Raw genomic sequence first — 6666 nt, 5'->3', positions numbered from 1 at the left:
AATGGGCTTAAACTTAAGTGACCATCAACTTAATAAAGACTGCTATATGCATAAATCTAACGGCACCCACAAATCACAAACTGGGAATAGATATGCAAAAAATAGAGAAAGGAATCCAAATATATCACCAAAGAATGCCAGCAAACCATAAGAGAAGAGGAGGAGGAACAGAGATGAACTACAGAAACATCTCAACAAATTAAAAAAGATTGAAATTATATCATGCATCTTTTCCAGCCACAATGTTATGAAACTAAAAATCAACCACAAGAAAAAGTGTGGAAAGAGCACAAATACATAGAAATTAAATAACATGCCATTAAGCAATGAATGGGGTCAACTCAAAAAATACATGGAGGCAGGGCGGCGGTGGCGGCCTCCCAGAGCGCATGAGTGAGTGGCTCCTTCCGCTCTCCCGCCGGTCTCAGCCTTCTGTGGAGCCTCCGCCTCCTCCTCTGTTGCGCTTCCGGCTTCCTCCTCCTCAGGCTACTCTCAGCGCATGCGCCCATCGGCTCCGTTATGGCGACCCGCAGCCCCAGCGTCGTGGTTAGTGATGATGAACCGGGTTATGACCTAGATTTATTTTGTATACCTCATCATTACGCTGAGGATTTGGAAAAGGCGTTTATTCCTCGTGGACTAATTATGGACAGGACCTAGTGTCTTGCCCGAGACGTGTTGAAGATGGGTGGCCATCACATGGTAGCCCTCTGTGTGTTCAAGGGGGGCTATAAATTCTTCGCAGATTACATCAAAGCACTAAACAGAAATAGTGATGGATCCATTCCTATGACTGTAGATTTCATCAGACTGAAGAGCTACTGTAATGACCAGTCAACAGGGGACATAAAAGAAATTGGTGGAGATGATCTCTCAACTTTAACTGGAAAGAATGTCTTGATTGTTGAGGATATAATTGACACTGGCAAAACAATGCAAACCTTGCTCTCCATGGTCAAGAAGCATAATCCAAAGATGGTCAAGGTTGCAAGGCTGCTGGTGAAGAGGACCCCTCGAAGTGTTGGCTATAAACCAGACTTCGTCGGATTTGAAATCCCAGACAAGTTTGTCGTAGGATATGCCCTTGACTACAATGAATACTTCAGCGACTTGAATCATGTTTTCGTCATTAGTGAAACTGGAAAAGTAAAATACAAAGCCTAAGATGAGATTTCAAGTTGAGTTTGGAAGCGCCTGGAGTCCCCTTGGAATCACCAGTCCTGTGTTCTAGTTCTGTGGCCAGCTGCCTAGTAGAGCTTAGTGCCTGTATCTCCTAAGAATTTTATCTGTTTTGTATTTTAGAAATGTCAGTTGTTGAATTCCTGAAGTCTTTATTTGCACTACGAGCATACAGACTATCAGTACCCTTTGGGTGGATTGTTGTTTGACTTGTGAATGAAAAATCTCTTACACCACACCACTATTGAATGAAAACAATGAAATTGTATCTGTAGGAAACATTTGAAAAGAAGATATATTAGTTTTTAATTGGTATTTTAATTTTTATATATTCAGGAAAGAACAGAAGTGATTGAATATTGACAATTATACTACTGTGTATTTAGAAGAGGAAGAAACAGTTTTCATATCAGTGACAGCATCTAAGGTATTGTGTTGGATAAGCCATATGTCCTGGAATTATTTTACTGTTCCAGTAGTATCAACTGTATTTCTCACTTGTTCAGATGATTTCCAGTGAATTTTTGTCAACAGTTCCTTTTAAATACAAATCAGCAAATTCCAGAAAACTTTACCACATTTTGAATTCTTCAGTGTAAAAATACTTACAATAAAGGCTGTCTCTTTAAAAAAAAAAACATGGAGACAAATGAAAGTGAAAACACAACAGTCCAAAAATCTTTGGGATGCAGCAAAAGCTGTATAGCAATACAGGCCTACCTCAAGAAGAAAGAAAAATCTCAAATACACAACCTGACTTTACATCTAAAGGAGCTAGAAAAAGAAGAACAAACAAAACCTAAAACCAGTAGAAGGAAATAATAAAGACTAGAGAAAAATAAATGAAAAAAAAAAAAAAAAACCTCATTCAACTCAACAGCAAAAAACAAAACAAAACAAAACAAAACAAAAAAAACACACAAAGAATCCAAATGATCCATTTACAATGGGCAAAGACCCTGAATAGACATTTTTCCAAAGAAGATACTCAAATGGCCAACAGGTGCATGAAAAACTCAATATCATGACTCATCAGGGAAATAAAAACCACAATGATATATAACCTCACACCTGTTTGAATGATTATTATCTAAAAGACAAGAGTTGACAAATGTTGGTGAGGATGTGGAGAAAAGAGAACCCTGTGCACTGTTAGTGAAAATGTAATTTGTGGGGCACTGGGGTGGCTCAGTCGGTTGAATGTCCAACTCTTCATTTCAGCTCAGGTCATAATCTCAGTTTGTGAGATTGAGCCTCCACGTTGGGCTCTGTGCTGACAGCAAGGAGCCTGCTTGGGATTCTCTCTCTCTCTCTCTCTCTCCCTCTCTCTCTCTCTGCCCCTCCCCAGCTTGTGTGTGCATGTGCTCTCTCTCTCTCTCTCTCTCTCTCAAAATAAATGGATAAACTTGAAAGAAAGAAAATGTAATTTGGCACAGCCCCACTCTGGACAACAGTAGAGAGGTTCTTCAAAAAATTAAAACTAGAACTGCCCTATAACCTAGCAATTCCTCTTCTGGGTAATACCTGAAGAAGAAGAAATCACTATCTGAAAGAGATAATGGTACCCCCATGTTCCTTGCAGCATTGTTCACAATAGCCCAGACATGGAAAAAATCTAAGTTTCTACTGACAGATGAACAAATAAAGAAAAAGTGAAAGAAATTCTGCCATTTGTAACAACATGGATGAACCTTGAGGGCATTATGCTAAGTAAAATAAGTCAGACAGAGAAAAGCAAATACTATATGACCTCATTTATATGTGGAATCTAAAAGAAAACAAAACTGAACGCATAGAAACAGCAGATGCATATAGGTAGTTGCTGGGAGGATGAGGGAAGTGGGTGAAGGTGGTCAAAGGGTACAGACTTCCAGTTTTAAGATAAACATGTTCTGGGGATGTAATGTACACCATGGGGACTACAGTTACCAATATGATATCATGTATTTGAAAGTCGCTCGGAGAGTAGATCTTAAAAGCTCTCACCAGACACAAACAAATCAGAACTATGTAAGGTAATGGATGTGTTAACTAATCTTATTGGGGTAATCATTTTGCATTACATACATATGTGAAATCATCATGTTATACACCTTAAAGTTACACAGTGTGATACGTTAACTACATCTCAGTAAAGCCAGAGGGAAAAAGACAGTAAAATGTTTGCAAATTTGCATCGAAATTAGTACAAGTAATTTTAACTTTTCATTTATGGAATAGATTCCTTACACTTTGAAATGCCTCTCTCCTCTTCCCCCACCCCTTACTCAAATCTTAACAGAGAGTGTCGGTCGTAGGAGTTATTAGTGTTTGAATTCTTTGTTGCTCCTCCTTCCGGGCCCCTCCCTCTGGGAGGTTATCCATTCCTGACTCACTGATTCAGGTTTGGTCGTATGACTTAACTTGGCCATTGAAATATCAGAGAAAGTAATGCGTCCACCTTTGGGTAGGGCTCTAAGAACCATCACGCAGCCTCCACCTTCTCTTCTCCTGACAAGATCAGATATGACACAATCGGAACTACTTTGTCAGCGTGGGTCCTAAAGTTAATAAGTCGGAGCCAAGCTGAACCTGCCCATGACGGACACATAGCGTGAGCAAGAAATCAATGTTCATTGGTATAAAGCTCTGAGTTTCCGGAGATCATTTGTTATTGCAGCATAACTCAAACTGACAGAAAGTGCTAAATTATTTGATATATTATGTTTATATACTATAAATATTATGAGGTGCCTGGGTGGCTCAGTTGGTTAAGCGTCCAACTCTTGCTTTCAGCTCAGGTTGTGAGATAGACTCCCGAGATGGGCATGGAGCCTGCTTACGCTTCTCTCTCTCCCTCTCTTCTGCCTATGTGTGTGCGCGCTCTCTCTCTCTCTCTTTCACATAAATAAATTAATTAAAATAAATTTTAAATATTAAAACATTATAATTATTATTTTAAAATTACATAATAAGATCTCTAAATTTTCTGGGCTCTTAATTTTCTGGTAGAGTTCAAAAGAATGGAAATGATAACAGAGTATTCCAAGTGAGTCGGAAAATTCATGTCACAAACTAGTAATTCCCAGATTACTTTTGTCTATGAACCACACCATCAGACTGCATTTATTGTAGATCAGTCAAAGGACTCCGCAGAGCTAGAGGGGCTCTGTTATTTTATAAAAGGAACACTCAGAGAATAGTTATTATTAGACTTGTCTACTCAAAGTGTGGGCTGTAAACTTTTTTTCATCGGTCTTTAGTGAGACAAGCCCAGAAATTTGGAGTAAGTGCTTAGAAGCTCTTACAGCAATTTGACATTGCTAGGACATCCAAGCTCGGGACTGATTGAATTGTCTTGTTAAACAAGGTAACAGAAGAGTGTGTGTGCATGCTGCCAGACTAGTGTGGTGAGTCACATGTGGCATACTAGGATTGGTCTGCCACATGTCAGAGATGAGTAATACATACATACATACACACACACATACATACATACATACATACACACATACATACATATAACCCTGGTCCTTCACCACAGATAGTTTGAAAAGCACAGCCCTAGAACCTGCTTGGAAATCATCACTTAAAGCAATGGGACCCCCTGGGGATACCTGGGTGGCTCAGTTGGTTAAGCATCCAACTCTTGATTTAGGCTCAAGTCATGATCTCATGATTCGTGGGATCGAGCCCCATGTTGGACTCTGGGCAGACAGCATGGAGCCCCTCTCCTATCTCTCTGCCCCTTCCCCGTTCATGTGTGCACACATGTGTGCTCTCTCTCCTCTCTCTCTCTCTCTCTCTCTCTCTCAAAACTAAATAAATAAGCATTTAAAGTGATGGGACACCTAACACAGGACCTGAGAAGCACAGGAACATAATACATAAAATTGAACGGTTTTCTTGGGAAAATGCACCTTCACACTAATAGTCTTCGTGACATTTTCAATCCCACTGCAGATTTACAAAGGTAGACGGAAGTAATGACATTTCTTAATTACCCACTGTCTGTGCAGCACTGTGTATACAGTTCTCAGGTTACCAAATGTGTGTCATCAAAAACACAAGAGAAGAGAAATCTTCCCTTAGGGGCAATTTTACTCATGGGTGGCCGGGGGGTGGGGGGGGGGGAAATCTTTCTCAGCCTTTAGAGGTTGACTTGATCTAAGAAGTAGCTCAACTGTATAATATTCTATACAAATCTGACCTATGGGTCTCTAAAACAGAAATTAAGGTGACGGAGTAAGGAGGGGAAGGAGAGAAAAATGTTAACTATGCTCAACTTTCCTTTGAGATGCTCTTTCTTTACTTCCCTTCTACCTCTACATGCCTTCTTAGCCAACCTTCTTTCCTTCTATGCTCCCCTCAACTCCCAAAATAAACTACTCATCAAAATTACTTCATTCCCTCCCTTTCATTATAGGTAATCTCAGGTATGAAGGAAATAAACTGATTGGATTACTTTATACTCAAGTGTGGATGACTAATGACCTCTTAATCCTCCTGGAGACATCTGTTGTTTTTAGAGAATATACATATTTTAACTCATCAACTTCAGAGGGGGAAGCACAAGAAAACGAAAAGAAAATGTTTGGAAAAATAGGTGAAATTATACTAGGTCAAGGAGGCAAGATGACTTCTGAGTCACCGTCTTCCAACCACTTCCTGATTTTCACCCCTTTTGCTATTTCTTACATAAAATGTTCAAGTTTTTTTCACAGTGACTCTCAACACTAAGAAGAATGGGGGTAGTCATTGGTAGAAAGGAATCCTTTGTACATGAGGTGTAGGTCAGGGAGAGTCTGCGTGAATGAGAACTGAGGGAGATAATACACCAATGCTTAGAAGAGAAAACATTTGAAACACCATAGATATTGAAAGCTGAAGGACACCTTGCAGATGATCTAACTCAGTGTATCTCCAAGTGTGGGACACAAAATGCCTTCAGGTACTGCCTACTGGCTTGCAAATCATTAAATGAAATGGAATCACATAGTGAAGAAATCAGTCATTTTTCAATTACTTTTCAGGTTTTTATTTTATCAAAGATAACAACTCAGCTGAGGTAGCCCTTAACAGCCCTCTAACTATTGGTTATTTTAATTAAGAGAGGAGGCCTAGGGCTCAGAGTCTCCAATAGGCAATGGTCTCCTTGTAGCATTCAATAAAATTGTTTTGTTTTCACTATTTTTTCATTTTTTACCAAGATCTTGGAAAGCAGTATTGATTTTCAATTTGTAATCGTAATATTAAGTTTCTTTTAAAATATATTCATTTAGAAAAAAGAAAATGAGTTCAAAGAACACCTTAGGTAAATACTCTAAGTGGTACTTCAATGTGGAAAAGAATTATGGAAGTGGTACGCATAATCCTGAAGCTGGGAGAACACTAATCTAATTTGATGAACTTCACACTTGAATTTAAAACCAATGAGAAAGGAATGCCTCAGAGGCTCAGTCAGTTAAGCGTCCAACTTCAGCTCAAGTCATGATCTCATGGTTTGTG

The 6666-nt window shown here is 39.2% G+C and overlaps 1 pseudogene; it reads left to right on the top strand.

Annotated features, from left to right (window-relative positions):
• The first annotated feature begins 472 nt into the window (after nt 1-472).
• LOC123593132 lies at nt 473-1273 on the top strand (annotated as a pseudogene).
• The last annotated feature ends 5393 nt before the right edge of the window (nt 1274-6666 follow it).

The sequence above is a fragment of the Leopardus geoffroyi genome, chromosome D4 (assembly GCF_018350155.1).
Source record: "Leopardus geoffroyi isolate Oge1 chromosome D4, O.geoffroyi_Oge1_pat1.0, whole genome shotgun sequence".
Taxonomy (NCBI): Eukaryota; Metazoa; Chordata; class Mammalia; order Carnivora; family Felidae; genus Leopardus; species Leopardus geoffroyi.
Note: the sequence above shows the minus strand (reverse complement) of the source record. Positions and strands in the feature narration are given on the sequence as shown.